The following is a 16,264-nucleotide window of genomic DNA, read 5'->3' as shown; positions in this document are numbered from 1 at the left end:
TTTTTATAGCCGTATAAAACACATCAGACAGTAATGACAATCATACATATCACATCATGTCATATCCTCTGGATTCAGATCTCAATTAGCAGCACAAAAAAAGTAACATTCATAAAATAAAGTTACACATTTTGCATCCCGTCAGTCCCCTCAACTGTGACGTAACTCATTACACAACACACACCTACTGCTGTTTTAGGGGACTGTCGTGACTCCAGATGGCGATGACTCTCTCTGGCTTTTATTGTAGTGAATTTAACATTCACGTCTACGAGAGGATCAGACTGAAAATGACTCTGCACGCTGTGATCTGCTCTCTGGGTTTGAGTCAGTTGAAGATGTATCGCCTCTGGTTATGAGATGTGAGGTCCTGCTTTGTTCAGCGTGTGTGTCCCTGAAAGCCGCACGGGGAACGCAGGCTGAAGTTCTGCGCTGAAACAGATTATTACACTGAACTAACAATCAGTAGCTTGTGTATAGTCTCCTGTATTTTACATGTGATGATGACAGCCTTACAGGTGCTGCAGGCCTCTTATTATTGTTGCTCATCTGTTTTAAAATCATACAATGTTTCAAGCTTGTGAATTTGCAAAAATAGCGTCAAATCGTGAATCAACTGAACAATAATCCTTTAGGTTTTAAGAGCCTATAGTGATAATATGCATGGTGATAATGAACTGTCGTGATTGTGTGTTTTTGGCTCTGAGCGCAGTAAAGAACATGTGTGACCTGCACAGCACAGCACAGCACAGCAGTGTTATAGCTCAGCGGAGGACTAAAGCTGCTTCACATTTATCCACTCTGGAGACCATTTTTGTGAAAAGGTCAATTTTCAGGTGAGAAAAATGCAGAGATGATGAGGATGGAGGGCCAAATCTGAGAGAGAAGGAGAGAAAAAAAAGCAATTTCTCCAAATTTAGGCAGCCAAGTGAGGCTAATCACTTCTCTTCCCTGTACTGAACTCCTCTTTTCTTTCTCTTTTTTCCCACCTAACTATCATTCAGTATTATTTTGTCATACTCTCTCCTTCCTCTTCTCTCCCCTCCTCCCTCCCTCTCACTCTCTCACAGACCCATGTGTTCTCTCTCTCCTCTTTCTATCATCAGGTCTCTCTATCTTGGCCTGGAAATGCTGGACTTGGAGCCTCAGGGAAGCTTCTGTTCACCTTCTGTTTCAGCTTTAAAGGGCAAATACAACATTTTATACATTTTTCTTTTTCTGCCTTCTCTCATCTACTTCTTCCTAGATGAGAGTAAACTTGTTGCTCTCATTTTACTTGCACATGTACTGTATCTATATGTCTAATAAAATACAGTGTCCATGCACTTTACACACAACATACAGATTTTGTATAGATGTTTTCTTTTCGTCATGGTGGCAGCAGCGACACAAGAGTATGAATTGATGACCTCATGGAGTAAAAGCAATGCCAGTTCTCTCACATTTGTTAAAAAGATAAAGAGTACAAATTTGAGAGTATAATATTATAAGGTTATTATGACTTTGCTTAGGTGCTCTTTTTAATTTGGGAGATTTATAAGGTCTCAGTCCCTTGTTACAGAAAGTAGTCTAACAACAAAGAGGTTGATAACTTGTTAATATTGATGTGTCTTTTGGGAAATTATAATATTCAAAAAGTCAGATTTCTTCACTTTCTTCCAAAATAAAAAGTAGTTTTATGTTGAACTTCAAACTTTTATGATTCTGTCTCTAAAAAAAAGAAGAAAAAGTTATGCAATATTACTTATTTATTGTTCAAGATTATTTTCTTATCCTTTTTTTAATGTGTATTGTTTTACATTTGTATTTATGCTTTTATGTTTGTGATTAATATACCTCATGTTTTCTAAATACTCACATTACTGTTGTTAATTTTTTTTTTTTTTAATAAAATAAAAGATCTTGATCAGTTAGCAACAACAAAATGGAAACAGAGCAGAGAGCCACAGCTGCAGCTTCAGTAAAATCAGCTCACCTGGTCCAGCTGCACTGAGTTACAATTAGTCCCCTGCAGGTAAGAGACACATATTAGAGACAAATACCATCCAACAGATGACAGCAGCAGTCATCACAAAGATATAAAGATGCTGAACGAGAAGAATAATGATCTGAAAATCTGAGGCTGTACTAAAAACATTAAGATAAACAGTTTATCTGACTTAATGCATGCTCAGTAAATTAGACAAATGTGGTTCTTTTTGCCAACAAAAAGAACTAAAATGCAGATACTCATGACATCAAACTGTTTGAGATACAATGTGTGGAAGCATTTTGGACACTATAGATGGAGATCACGGATAAAGGTAAAACTACACACACACACACACACACACACACACACACACTGTTTAGGCTACGTGAGCTGCATTGAAATTAGTCCTTTAAACTTTCAACAGGAGCACACGGTCAACATACAGTATGGAAAACACGGCTTCTACTGTATAATCTCCGGAGGATAAATAAATCTGTGCATCTGTCACAGGACATCTGGCATAAACATAAAAATGCTATTTAACAAGATTTTCGTTGCCCCAATGTGCTATGACTCACATACTGAGCATCTGCGGCAGGTTTATGTGGCTTTTAATGAGGCCGGCACAACAATCCTTTTTCCAATTCCAAGATTGTGACAAAAAACCAAAAAGATGAAGAATTATGTATAATTAAAGAATGTATAATTATGTGATACCTCTTCATTATACGTGTGTGTGTGTTTGACTGCTGCTCTAAACTGCTATCTCACTTTAACAGCTAATTGCAGCTTTTAGATTTGTGTCAGTCGCAGGCCTCTGTAAGCTACTCCACAGGTTGTTGAGTAGTTTTGCAATCCCTCACACTTTAGATCTTGATAAGACAGAAATGACTTAATGCCTCTTTATTCAGCCACGTAGTATAGATTAGATACCACCACCACCGCCCTCATCATTCTCCCTTCGTGTACCATATACCACATTCATGGCCCCGAGCCAGGAGTTAGAGAGCTGTATGCAGTCAGTTTATTTGTGGTTGTTTACACAACAGCAGCGAAAAAGCCTGTTGAGTGTCTGGTGCAGCTACAAAAAACCATAACAGCTAATTAACTCTCTCCATTAGGCTGTGATGGTTTAGAGCAGTCTTATTAGACCCGGCTCTGTCATATCTTTTAAACCTAGATTAAGTCATCCAGTAAATCATCACACAAGCTACAAAGAACGATCATTGTTGCAGCTTGCAGTCACTTAATTAAAGGGTAAAGCTGGTGTTATTTGATATTTTGCTTATAATGAAGAATTCCCATGTTAAGACCCAAATCAGCAATGTTTTAGTTTGTATTGCAGTACATTCAGACTTCCTTTTGTGAAGTTTGTGGCACTCACTGAGGACATAAAGCAAGTCACGAAAAAGCTTGGTCGCTTACTAAACCAGCTGGGCACTGTACAGTTTAGCAAATGCTACTAATTAAATGGCGCATTGGCATGGGGACTATTTTAAGAAGTGGATTAATACACAGTTGGAGCTGTTGTGAGTGTTTTGGGCAGGAGGATTGAGTCAAAATAAATTACATTACTAATGAAAAACATGTCACCCAGTGCAACGGTGTGACTCATTGAGGTGGTTTTAATAGATTTTAGGCTACAGCAGAGCTTTATGCACAGAGGAATGAGCTAAATCAGCTACATACTGTAGGCAGAGTAATGCATTGGACTGTAAAACCTCTCAACAGCTTTTGTTATTTTTTTTATATATTTATTTTTTAACCTTTTTTAGCAGAAAATCATTCATTGTTAAAAAAAACAAAAAAAAAACTGTACAAGCTGAAGTCTGTAGATTATCCAGAGCAGTACACAGTTTTCTCATTTTTCAATGCTTACAAGCACAATACACTCACACACACACACACACACACACACACATACATTGTATTGGTTTGGCAGCAGGAGTCCCAGAAGTAAATACCAAACACCTCAAAAGCTCAGCAAAATAAAAACAAAACATTTATCTACACGTCCAGATGCCATGAAGGGGGCAAGTGGGGTTTATTTTCTGTCATTGTTGGTGAAGGGGACCCTTTATGTGTTTTTGTCGCTGCAGTTTAGCTGATTGCATTTGGAGGTCTGAACAGGTCACATTACCCCTTTTCCACTGAGAGTTTCCTTCCACACCGACACAATTCACCATTTAATTATTTGACTGAATGTACAGTAAAGCTTAGTTCAAAGTTATTCATTTAGAGACATTTCCTCAATACATTAATATGCTTTGCGCCACACATCGACCCATTTAGTTTAACTTCATCATAAACATATAAAACCTTTTTGACGTTTTGCTTTAAACAAGTTATTTGGTACGAAATACAGTAATTTTGTTTCTCTTACATCCATTTTTTTGTATTTATTGTATGAAAACCTTCCGACAAACTACATATGCTATGAGAAAAAAAACTCTAATTTACATTTACTACAACAATTAATCAATGATTCAATTTGATCATTAAATTCTCTCTTCTGTCATTTTTCGCACCAAGATGTGAAACATTTTCTGCTTCTATCTCATGTGATTGCTTTTTTTCTCTGTCATTCATTCATCGAGCACTTTAATAGGATTATCTGTGCAATCCAATGCAAACATATACAGCAGCTCTGCCATAAATTCAACTTTTTTTTTACGAAACTTTCAGTTTTTAACAGTCAGAAAGGTGTTAATTCTCCTTTATGTTTATTATAGAGGCTGTAGTATTATATTTATATATATTTTACCACCTTCATGTACCTTTATTGCGTTGGACATTCATTTTTTCAGGTGTTCCTAATAAAGTTCTCGTGAGCGTAAATGGCAGTAAATTGAATATCTTTAGGTTTTTAACTGTAAGACAGACAAATCAAGTAAAGTGGAGACATAACCGTTGCCTTCTAAAGATATCATGAATGCATTCTTTCATTACCGTTTAACATTTCACAGACTACACAATTGGTGCATAATAAAAATAATTGTTAGCTGCAGTGCTGCTAAATTTAACTTTATGTATTGCAGAGACATGTATAGCGCACACACACACACACACACACACACACACACACACACACACACACACACACACACACACACACACACACCCGCATACACACCCTACAAGCACAGTCCTGGCTAAGGCCCAAAGGCCTGGGCCCACAGGCAAGAGGGGGGAGGGGGGGAGCACAGCCCACAGTCTGGGCACATGGAAGAGGTGTGTGTGTCTGTGTGTGTGTGTATGTGTGTGTGTGTGTGTGTGTCATAGAAAGAGAGGAGGGACAGTGTGAGAAATGGGTGGAGATGGGACTCCTGAGGGAGTGTTGAGGTGTCTTAGCAGCACTTTGGTTCAGAGCCTTTGAAGGGGCTGAAGTTGAGGTTAGCGGCAGTGGAAACACACTCTGTTTTTACTGTATCCTCTCTCTTCTTCTTCTTCTTTTTCTTTTTTATGGACTTTACACCAAACCACCATGGGAGTACACTGGTTGTCGCCGTCCTGTCAAAGGATTTTCAAAGTTCCTGAAGCGTGAGAGGAAAGGGGAAAAAAAGACAAAATAGACACCGATATTCCTGGAAGAGTCACCGAACTGGACCTCAGGTAAGTTTTCACTGTTACTTCAGCTGCTGCACGCTGCTTCACTGCACTTCACACTGCTGGTTATTGTGGAGAACAACACCACTATTTAGTATTACAATATTACTAAACACTGCCCAGGAGTAGCTTTACTGTTACACTGTAAACAGAGTAGAAGCTTTTCAGAAACTTCACTGAACTTTACTTCCAGTGTACATATCACACATCATATTTCACTTTATATATTTATTTTGCATATTTTGCTTCCTTTATCATGTTCTTGCTATAATCATGCAATTACAGCTGATGGATCACCAAGTGGTTACCAAACAGGAACATTTTAAATGAACGAGTGAATCAATAAAGCAGATGTCTTTATTCTAAACTTGTCCATATTCAAGAAAGAGTTAAATGATTTTAAGTTTGTGTGTGTGTGTGTGTGTAGCTGGTATGTGAGTGTGTGTTTTTATGAGTTTTGTAAAAGAGATTTAAGCCTTACTTTCTGACAGTTTTAGCTCGCAGCGTTTGCATGGGGGAGAGGTAAAGAGCAGCAGTGAAGGCACACATGTCAAAGCATGCAGCTGAGGTCTTGACGTTTGGAGCTCTGGCTAAACACTCCCTCTCTCTCTCTTTCTTCATTTGCTCCTGGAAGCTGATTTCCTCTCTTTCGAATGAAATTGCTCAATCGTATTCTTGCAGCAGCGACGCTTCCTGTACCCAGTCCTCCTTAAATGCACCTTTTTACATTGTGACGACAGCATAAAGAGAAGATGAGCATTTGTCGCTTTTTGGTTGGGGGGCTTTTTTTCTCCTGCCGAAAGTAGCTGCTGTCATTCACCTGTGAGGGCCTGTTTGCACAGTGTGTGCGATGAAATGGAGGATGGCATTTGTGATGTCATTTGTGATGGATTGGTGCCAAGATAACCTTAAAAAGGACGGACCTATTCATTTCTTTAAAGGTGACTTTTCATTAAGAGAAAGCGGCACAGAGGTTGTTGTTTTTTAAAACGGCGTCGAAAGAAAACCTGAAAGTTACCTCAGGCAATGTTGTGTCAGTTGATGCTTTCATTTTTATACGGCCAATAATTGGTTTTCATCATGACCCAGGAGAAACAGCACATCTCTGATAAAAAAGTATAATTTGTAAAGTAGGATTAAGTGTGTTCAGTTTTTCCCCCATTAACATTTTGGAGTGTTTCTTCAGAAAGGCAGAACTATAAGAGAGTCAAGCACATTCAAACTTTTCTATCTGAACTGAGAGCTTTTTTTTTTTTTATTTGATAGTTAATTTGGCAAAAGCTGAGCCTCATTACAGCTGATAACGGGGCTGTTTGGAGTCATTGAGATACAGTCTAGACTTTAGCTGGAAGGATGAATGGAAGTAGCCGCCATTAAAGCAGAGATGGACGTAACCTTCCTGCAATCAGGCGTGTCTGTTAACCTCTTCAGCTGACTCACTGACTGTCTTACTGCCTAAATTACGATCTGACTGAGCGGTTTTCTGCCTGGCTGTGAGCGTAAGCTGCAGAAAGCCACAGAGTGAAGTTGTGAAATTAAATGGAGTGAAACATAGAAAAGCCCATCAAAAAATAGTTTGATATGAGTGGAAAATTGGATTAAATGTGGTCTAATTTAAATAAACACATACCTGTGAATCCCCTCAAGGACACACACACTTATCCCCCCCCCCCCCCCCACCTCCTCCCACCCCATCCCATCCACCCACTTATCCACCCACTCATCCAATACAGTCAGATCCAAATGAACCGTCTAACAGCCGGGATGACTGACAGGCTGAGCTTGTTAACAGAGAATGCTGGTGGGGCATTTCGGACCCTCCCTGTAATTATGGTATTTGCTGTGAGGACTGAGTGACCCTTTGGGTGAGTGTGTGTGTGTGTGTGTGTGTGTGTGTGTGTGTGTGTGTGTGTGTGTGTGTGTGTGTGTGTGTGTATGTATGTGTGTGTGTGTGGAGAGGGGCAGCTTAACTTTAAAGGACACCCCCGACCCCCGACCCCTACACTCAACCTTTCACCCTTCACATAACCTAACCCTGAAGACAGCAAAGAGGATCAGAGGAAAACGCTGTAAAGCAAATTGTCGTTTTTTAAGATTTTAGTTGCACAACATCATATTATTGTATTACAGAGAGGAACAGTGGTTTAGGATATTATTGCAGAGGTTCAAGAAGTCAAATATGTCTAAATGCTCGACTCTGATAACCTAAAATTAACGTTAGAGGGGTTAAATCAATATTTTTTTAGTCCAAATGTGATTTTTATTATCACATGCTGCTTGTTGCTGCGTGTTTCCCACACTAACTTTAAATCTCACTCCCAGAATATTTCCACGGTGCCATTTTAAATCTTTATTACTGAGCTGCTGCGGTGTGATACCACAACTTTTACAGACGCTCTGACAGTAAAAGTTTTTTTGTTGTCGGGAACTTGAGCTTTAACACTCTTTGTGTAAAAAGAAGATGTAAAAGTTCTGAGCATCGGGTGGTTCGTCGAGGTTGTTGGGGGTTGTTCTTTAAAGAGCTAAAAAGAGCTAAAGTTGACACGAGTTCGTAAAAAATATTGTTGTTATTGCACAAACCTGCAGTATGGAGTTGGGATGAAAATATTGCAGACTATTCTGTTATTGTATGTGTGTTTATTATTTTATGGTGCATAACATGAAGCAGAAAATATATATATAATTTAGCACAGTATGATAAAACAGTGTGATACGGTGTTTCAGGCAAAATAAATAATATATATACTGCAACAATATGATGTACCTGAGGCATTTAATAGGCTGGATGAGGCAAAAACTGACATTTCTGGATATTTTATCCATATAGTCTCTCAGTTGATTTTCCAGAAATGTTACTACACTTTGAGATGTATATAAAATTACTTTTTTTTACCATGATAGAGGATTATATTGCCCACTCATATTCTGTAGCAAGCCATATTCTACAGTAGCTTAGTGAAGCATATTTTATAGTAGAGTTAATCATAGCAGAGTAAAATGTAGAAACTCTGAAGTTGGCACCAGAAGAGAAGAGCATACTTAAGTAAATCAGCAATGTTAGAGCATCTAAACTTTGCCAAAATGAAGAAATAAATCAAAGTCTGCTGTCAAACTTCAAGTATTATGAGTGAAACTGCTCACATATTTTGCTCTAATTGACATATATTTACTTTTCACACTTGTATTTTTTCAGACAGACATTTCCAGTCTGTGTTCCCAGAGCTTCTGAGCCCTGACAGGGTTAAGTACGTCAAAAACAGCGGATCCCAGGATTGTTAGCTCATCCCAATATAACCACAGAGCTCCAGTTTTAAAGGCCTCCATGTCCTGGCTTCATGCTGAGGGTGTGAGAGAGGTTAGGTTGAAGGCCGCACCCTTACCAACCCCTGAACCCTTCCAGACTAGGGTTAGCATCGTAACCCCACCCAACGCAATCCATCTCATCTGAAATTATACTCTTGCATAGCTGTGAGTGTGGCTGCTTAATGGTGTTTTGCAAGAATTTAACAGTTTAGATTTAAGTGTAATGCTTTTATGCAGAGTACAGTTAAAAAAAAGAAAGATCTTTTGTTTCTAGATGTAGATTAGATTAGATCAGAATGATCTAGCTGGAGGCTAACAGACAAAAGTTGCAATTAAGGTGGGCTGTGGCCTCTGTATCATTAAACGCTGACCCTACTGTTGTATGAAATGTAGTAATAATGCTCCATGAATAATGTAGGTTGACACTAAATGCATGACATGAAATGAAATGAAATGAAAAGAGGAATGATTTCTGCTGCCAGTCGCACTCAGAGGTTAAGGGTCAGAGTCATTGAGCGCTGATAACAGTCATGCAGGAAATAAGTAATAAAGTGAGAGCAGAGCTAGGAGGCAGTTTTTTTTCCATGAATGAGAACAAGTCAGAGCGAGGAGAGGGGCTCCAGGCTCATCTAGTCTCACCTCTAACCACCCTCCCTGGACCCCTCACGGCATGATTTAATTGGTATTTGGGTGAAAAGCATAGCTGCAAAAGTGAATTCTCTTCTGAGTCACAGTTTGTAGACAGAGTTGTTGTTTTTATTCCTCTCATGGTGGTCTGGCGAAGATGAAAAGGAATCAATAATCTGCTCTGGCTGTGCAGAAGATAATTGACAGATTCTCCTTCTTACATCAACCCTGGTTTTCCGCTAGCTTTTCAGAGTCCTGGTTCTTGCCTGAAGTAGAGTGCCTCCACTAATGTGAAGAGATATCACATTTTTTCTGATATATAATAAGCAGCATTTACCGTATCCGCTAACCAGCTTCCTGGGAGTAACCCTGCAGTATGAATACTCCTTAATCGACTGGTTTACTCCCCCAGAATAGATTGTCGAATTGGTTGAATAGCTCCGGAAAAACGCCCTCTGAATTAAAAAAGGGGGGGGGGGGTGTCTGTGCACGGCCATTTCTCCAACTTTCCAAACGCAGTGAAGCCAACTTTCACACCCACTTCACACAAGGGTTGGCCAGCTGTGCGGAGGTGAGAAAGGAGTCAGGGTTTGAATTTTCTTTGTAGCCCTCCGTTTTCATTCATGACAAAACCGTTCAGAAGAGACTATCTCAAAATATGTGCTGTTATCCTCTTATTTAAATGATATTGCAGCTCACTTTTCCCCCCTATATGACAATCAGTACTTTGATTCCAGTCTTTATTCATTCATTAGTCATTCATGTATATTTTTGGCCATTAGGGGGCAGTGCAATAAGATGTAGAAACAACATTCAAATATTGTGATCTTATGCAATTGATATGACAAACATATTAGCAAACAGTTGGCTATTCACACATCAAGCTGACACAGAGCAGCTTTAGCATTCATTTCTAGTTCTTTTTGTTTCCATTTGATGATTATAAGTCCAGTATTGACTCTTCTTTTTGCCCTGGTTCGGTCTCCTCCTACTCCTGAGGAAATATCTGGCTTATCATCCAATAGATATTTCTCCATTACTAGTCCATAACTATCTTGTCTGGTATTTGTAGCGTTCTGCAAGGATGGACTAGTTACCCCAGAGGCCCCTGGGCACTTAAGCTCCCTCATCCCCATCTTCCAACCTCCTCTTCTTCTTTTTCAGCCCTTTTGAAAGAGCTAGCTATTTGTGGGACTTTTTTTATGTTTATAGCAGCCACTTCTGTCTCTCCCTTTTCTTTTTATTTTCTCTTTCTTTTGGCTGCCCTGTTAGACTTTTGGTTACTGACTGATGTCCATTTTCTGCTACTTGATCATTTTTCCTACATACTAGTTGATACAACACCCACAGTGCATTGTGACCTGCTAACCAATCATCACTTGCTCAGCCATCAAATTGGCAAATAAAACAGTCAATGAAGAGTCTTGATTTTTATTGGAAACAACTTTTATTTTTTTCAAATTGGATCACGCTGCTGTTTGATAGAAACCTTGTTGCTCCATATCTCATTTTGGACATGCCAGGTTCAGCAACCATTATTTTTCTTTTATCACTGAGGGCTCCTTTCTGCTCAAGCGCCCCTGGGCACTTGCCCAGATTGCCCGTATGGTAGATCTGGTCATGCCGTTCTGTGGATTTATCAGACTGTTGTTTGTTGAAAACTGCAGCCAGTTGTATCTGAAAGGAACGCTGATGAAAACCTCGAGAGTGAACTGACACAGTAATGTGCATGCCTGTCTGCAACATATGGCGCTTTTCCATTATACAGTTCTAGCACAACTCTACTCGGTTCGACTCCACTCGTTTTTTTTTGCGTTTCCATTAGGGATAGTACCTGGTACCTGGTACTTTTTTAGTACCTGCTCTGCCGAGGTTCCAAGCGAGCCAAGCCGATAGTAAAATGTGAGGTCAACAGACTGCCGGCCACTGGTTGGTCAGAGAGTCACTGGAAGAGTCATGAGCCGTCCCACACAAGAATCAAACCCAGCATTTTTAAATACCGGCAGCAGCGTTACAACCATAGTTACAGCTATACGGCTCAATTTTCTTGGTTTGTGTGTGACAGAAAGCCACATACAGCAGCAAGTACACCATCACCTCCATGTCCTCCATTGTTTATGTGTTTGTGTCGCGTACAAAATGAAGTCATGGCAGTTTCGCGCAGCGGTGCTACGACGACCCCGCTCACGTTGAATAGGTGCTATGGTGTAATGGAAAAGGTCGTTCCTGGTACCAAACCGAGTCGATCCGAGCCGAGTAGTGCTATAATATAATGGAAAAGTGCCAATAGATTTAATGTTGTTCCTCAACTTTTGGAGTTTCAAAGTCTCCATAATAATGTATACAGGCCCCACAGTTAATCCTTTTGCCCAACATAATTACGTAAAGCTCAATGATTTCTCAATGCATGTTTACCAGACGTGACATTTTGTTAGTCAATGACATACAACCCACCCCCGCCCCAAGAAAATACACACGTAAATGTCTGAATGCCGAATTTAGTCTGTTGCTGCATATTGTCTGAGATCACACAATGTAAAAAAGGATGTTAATCCCTCTGAAGATGTGTATGGGGAAAGAAGTGACACAAAGCTTGCATTGTGTAGAAACTGCAAGATGTACAGACAGCATGCAATTCAAAAAGCTATGCTGACAATTGACAGAATCCTTCCAGCTATGAAGGGATTAGCGTGGATCATACTGTATCATTCTCAAGGATGAAGTGGAGGACAAACTCCCTAAATTCAGTTTACTCACTTTAAAAGACTCGTACAAACTTTGTGTCTTTTCAAAGTGGGTCGAAAGAAAACTTCTTGGTCTGTTTTACCACTTTTTCTACAACCTGCTGTTGCTCATCATTTCTGCAAAACACTTTTCCAGACACCAGACAAAATGTAAAGTGGGAATGAAATGTTAAAGACCTGCGCGTCTCACCAAGTGGCTTCAGAAACAGCCTTTTATCTGAATGGGACCAGCTGCTCGAACATTTTTGTTGTAGCACATAATTGGGAAATTTCACTCTGAATCTTTAAGGAGGAGAGAAAACATGGCTCGAGCTTTGTAGTCAACAAATGTTAGGGTTTTTTTCCCCCCTCAACATAATACAAGAGTGAGCACTTAATAAACTGACATAAAGTAAAGCCTTCCCATCCATCATGGCTTAATACTGCAGCACAGACTCATTACCTTATTAGATTGTACCATGCGGCAGACTATGGATGTTGATGGATTTTTTTATGGATAGGGAGGAAATTGAACTTGGCAATTATGCAAATGAAAGATTGTCTGTAAGAAAGTTTTAGTTTCACATGGAGGGAACGTGTTTGCATCATTGTGTCATTGTTCCAGGACAGTAATCTGGCTTTTATTTAGTTTCATAAGGACGATCTTAAAGGACGAGTTCATAATGTTTCCAAGTCTGCCTTAAAACAACAGTCATGTCCCTAAATGAACACTGAAACCGGTTTTGTTTGCTTTAGTCGTTTCTTCTGTTCAATCTGACCATTAAAGGATTAAAAACACAAATCCACAGTCCTTGTTTTGAGCACAAATGTACTTTAAAGTTTATCTGAAGCTGCCTTATGAGGGAACCCTTTAATGGTCAGAAATAGTCAGAAAAGCATGTTTTATTATTCATTTGGGCTCCTGACTGTTTTAAAACAGACTTGAAAAATTATTTACCTTTCCTTTAAAACATAATATATTGTAATAATACACTATATGTAGTTGTAATCAGCTATAAGGAGTTTTTTTAAGTGTTTATGAATGTATTGTTATATATAACTATAAATCATCCTGTGAAGTATCTATAACTGGTTTATAAATAGTTGAATAATGATTTAAAACAGAAGGTAACAGAGTGGTAACAATAGATCATTTTAAGTGATTATTAATCATGAACAAATACTCATTGTGTGTTATATAATAAAATATCTTTTAACAGTTTGTACATATTTGAGAAACAACTGATAAGTTGAACTGTTTGGAAAAGGGCGGGCACTTTTGAAAAGTACTCTGCAGGTGATTGGATGAACCGTCTCTCTATCACTGTCTTACCTTGCAAGGCAGCTGAAATCTCAACACTGATTGGTCCGACCCACTGGTGGTTTGTAGAAAAGTGTCTATAGCTTGAAGCCTGATAAGATGGATCCTTGTGTGATCTTGTGATGTCACGACTTGGCAAATCCAGCTGCCTCAGTCACAAGTTCATATTTTCAACCTCAGAAAAAATAGCTTGACACCAAAAATTCTTAACTCAAGTTTCACTTACTAGATTTCTTCCAGAGTGACATCTTGTAGCTCCAGAGTTCACTCAGTTGTCACGAAGAATGAAGAAATATTCATAAATATTCATAAATAAGCGCTTCAATATAATATAATTATAACAAGTACATCATTAATAAATATAATGAATGCACATACCATAATTCATATTATACAAGTAGTAAACATTGCATATTACATATTCACATGACATGAACACATTTTATATTCATACAGCTGTGTTTATATTGTCAGTCATTAATATTCACAAACCAGTTAATGATACTTAACAGGAGCCGTTGTTGACAAATATATTAATTTACTTGATGTACTTAAATCTGCTTAGAAGAACACATAAAATGGTTAATATTCTGCTAATTCAAGAGATTAAAATAAAGTGTTAATGGTCAGGGTTCGCTGTAGGTGTGGAGAGATAAACTAAGCTCAGGTTATAGTAGAGATGTGTAATGTCACAGAAGGCTGTTGACAGATGGATAAAGCTGCATATTAATTTACAGAAAGGTTTTGTGTTTTTTCTGGGGTTTTTTTGCTTTTAGTTTTTTTTCCTCCCCCTTGTTTCCTTTGAAACGCCCACATCCAGAACAGCACCTTGCTGCGACAACTTCGATATTATATTTCAGCTGAATCCCAGCAGCTCTCTCTTCTCTCCTTTCTCTTGAAGAATGGAGGTGTAATCACTTCACAAAAAAGACAGGAAACAGGTTGGAGGGATGAATGCATTTGGAGAGAGGGGCAGAAGGAGGAATAATGCTGTATAGTTTTCAGTGAAAAAAGGGAGAGAAAAAACTCTGAAATCCTTTAATTCCCCTTATAAGACCACTTCTGCTATAAGTGTTTTACAGCCATTTACTGGAGAAGAGCCTCTATACAAACATATGGAGATAATTACCTATATGCCACTGGGCCTGGCAGGGCTTGCTGTGTGCTGCCGGTTTTTAGATCAAACCACATTCCCTCCTTTTGTAAAATGCCCCGAGGGTGAAGCCAGATTGGCAGCTATATGGATCCATGATCCAACTTGTCTGTGTTGCAATAGTCATCACACAGGAAATGAGTGACTACCTTTACATTTGGTAAAGTGCTCTGTGTGGTTTAAAGGAATCGCCACGTAAGGCTGAATAAACGGACAGTGATTGTAAAGTGATGAGGAAGAACAGACACAGGAAATATGACTTCCACAGTAATTTATTTTAGCTACAGAATCTACAGTGATACAATATAATAAAGTTATTAAAGGAAAACCAAGTAAATCTGCACATTTAACCAGGAAATATTTGCAATTTTTTACCTACCCACAATTTTCTTTTAATAGATTAATCAGATTAACCTTCATGTCGTCCTCCCGGGTCAAATTGACCCCGTCTGTTTTGACTGTTCCTTCTTTCCTCCCTTCCTTCCTTCCATCTGTCCTTCTTTCCTCCCTCCCTCCTTCTCTCTATCTTTCCTCCCCTACCTTCCTCCCTTCCTTCTTTCCTCTGTCCTTCTTTCCTTCCTTTCTCCCTCCCTCCCTCCTACCTTCCTTCCTTCTTTCCTCCATCCTTCCTTCCTCCCTTTCTTCTTTCCTTTCCTCCCTTCCTTCCTCCCTCCTTTCCTTCCTTCCTGCCTTCCCTCCATCCTTCCCTCCTTCCTTCCTTCCTCCCTCCCTCCTTTCCTTCCTTCTTCCTCCCTTCCTTCCTCCCTCCCCCCTTTACTTCCTTCTTCGTCCCATCTTTCCTTCCTTCCTCCCTCCCTTCCTTCCTTCTTCCTCCCATACTTCCTTGACTCGAGGACATCAGGAGGGTTAAGTTAAATTGATAGATTACCAAACTGATCAGTGACAATAAGATTCATATAAATTAAGATAATATAAGATATATATGATTAATGAAATGGAGAATAAAATAAATCTTAATAGGTGGAATCAGTTGAAGCACAGATTGATGTGCAGGTTAGACAGGAGCTTCAAACACCTGATGAAGCAGAGTTAGTCAAAATGTTTGGTAATTAAAACATTATGAGCAGCATGTTTTAATATGGACAGTTTGGGAACTCATCCATCACACAACTTGTGATTAAGTTTTGAAACAAGCTTCACCTCTTGAATCATTAAACAGAGCTGTGGAAGAGATTAGTGTCTGATTCCTCTGAGTGAGACGCGATTTGGTTTTAAACTCAAAATAGGAGAAACATGTTTGTCTTAGTTAATGAAAAGTGAGGAAGAAATGATTTAATTTTCTGAATCTTGGTTAACATAGAGGTGATGCTGCTCATTGCTGCAGTGAATTGTATTTGCAATTTATGATTATTGAGATGAGTACCAGTCAAAACTTTTGATTTTCTATGTTTTTCCAAATGTTAACAAATCTCATGTGCAGGTGAGTTGATCCTAATAACAAGTGTGTGTGTGTACATATCACTCCTCTGTGATGTTGATGGACATTGTTGTTAAAAACATGTGAAGCCATTTCTAAAAAAAACTAATGTGACCAAACT

The sequence above is a fragment of the Scomber scombrus genome, chromosome 9, assembly GCF_963691925.1.
Source record: "Scomber scombrus chromosome 9, fScoSco1.1, whole genome shotgun sequence".
NCBI lineage: Eukaryota > Metazoa > Chordata > Actinopteri > Scombriformes > Scombridae > Scomber > Scomber scombrus.
The sequence above is the reverse complement of the archived record's forward strand: the minus strand, read 5'-3'. Positions refer to the sequence as shown.